The sequence below is a fragment of the Balaenoptera musculus genome, chromosome 3, assembly GCF_009873245.2.
Source record: "Balaenoptera musculus isolate JJ_BM4_2016_0621 chromosome 3, mBalMus1.pri.v3, whole genome shotgun sequence".
NCBI classification, from domain to species: domain Eukaryota; kingdom Metazoa; phylum Chordata; class Mammalia; order Artiodactyla; family Balaenopteridae; genus Balaenoptera; species Balaenoptera musculus.
In genome coordinates, this window is record NC_045787.1 from 85,549,253 (window position 1) to 85,550,876 (window position 1,624).

Here is a 1,624-nt window from a genome sequence, read left to right on the forward strand (position 1 = left end):
GGAGTCTGACTGGGTCTGACTAAAAAGTCAGACTCCTTCCGGGGTCAGACTGGGTTCAACTTAGAAATCCCGCCGGTTCCGGAGTCAGACTGAATCCGACTTGAAAACTGGGCTGAGTCGGGGGTCAAAGTGGGTCCGACTTAAAGTGAACTGGGTCTAGTGTGAAGCCTCAGGTAAATTAAAATTTGTTTTAAGGCTGAAAAAGCAGTTTAAATTTACCACAGATAATCTTGAATTACGGTGGCTGCAGTGGAGAAATTCGAACCATTTTAGGTAAGCTTATCCGTATTTGATGTACCCTAGAGAAAAGCATTTTCTTCTACATCACCTTGTATTATTACTTTAAAATGTCTTTTAAAGGGAAAATGTCATTAAGGAATCTCCATTTTCTTTGTACTGTGAAGGAGTCTTTTTTTTTTTTTTTAATTAAATTAAGTATCTCGAGAATTGTTTTTCAGACGATAGAAAAAAAAAAAAACTACCCTTCAAGAAAGTCACAATCTACCATAATGACATAAAAATATCCCTGAGAATATAATTTTATTAAACAAAAGATTATAATATTAAATTACAGGTTTTTTTTAAAAAATTGGGGTATAGCTGCTGTACAATGTTGTGTTAGTTTCTGCTGTACAATGAAGTGAATTAGCTACATGTATACCTATATCCCCTCCCCCTTGGACCTTCTTTCCACCCCCACACCTCCCATCCCCCCTCCATCCCACCCATCTAGGTCACCACAGAGCACCGAGCTGAGCTCCCTGTGCTATACAGCAGGTTCCACTAGCTATCTGCTTTACACACGGCAGTGCACATAGGGCAGTCCCACTCTCCCAATTCATCCCACACCCCTCTCCCCACCCCCGTGTCCATTCTCTGTGTCTGGGTCTCTATTCCTGCCCTGCAAACAGGTTTATCAAAAATATGGAACGCTTCACGAGTTTGCATGTCATCCTTGCTCAGGGGCCATGCTAATCTTCTCTGTATTGTTACAATTTTAGTATATGTGCTGCCGAAGCTAGCACATAAATTACAGTTTAAGAAAATAATACATTATCACCCTTTGACTTTTTGGTCTAAAAATGTAGGGTTTACAGAGAGATTTGTTGTTTTAACTATGCTTCACTTCCAAAATTCCAAAATTAACGATGAATATTCAACACCAAATGGCATAAAGAGTGTACCATCTTCTCTGATCTACGAATTGATGATCTCATCATGTGGTATATTTGCCTTTAAATATGTGACCACAAATCTGTCGTGAAGACACTGCCCACTTTTTTCTCCTGCTCTTTAACAGTGCCATGTTACTCAACTAGTTATACTACATTGTGACATCTCTTCATAACTGGTCGTGTTGTTAGATTTCATATGTCCATAAATTAAGCTTTTTGCTATTGAGCTATTGGACTTTAAATACAAAATTGGTGATGGAAAATTCTCAGAATATTAAAATATTTTTTTTAAAGTTTTACTGTGGAAAGTTTAAAATAAACTCAAAAGTAGGGAGAATAATGAAACTAATGTACCCATTACCTAGTACTTTATTTTTTTTCTATTGCTGCTGTAAAATAATAATAATAATAATAACAAAAACCTGGTGGTTTAAAACAGCATAGGTCAT

The 1,624-nt window shown here is 37.1% G+C and overlaps 1 non-coding gene across 1 annotated transcript; it reads right to left on the bottom strand.

Annotated features, from left to right (window-relative positions):
- Window positions 1-918: 918 nt before the first annotated feature.
- LOC118893764 lies at window positions 919-1,025 on the bottom strand. Its single transcript, XR_005019604.1, has one exon. It is a non-coding gene; the product is annotated as a U6 spliceosomal RNA (small nuclear RNA).
- Between the last annotated feature and the right edge of the window lie 599 nt (window positions 1,026-1,624).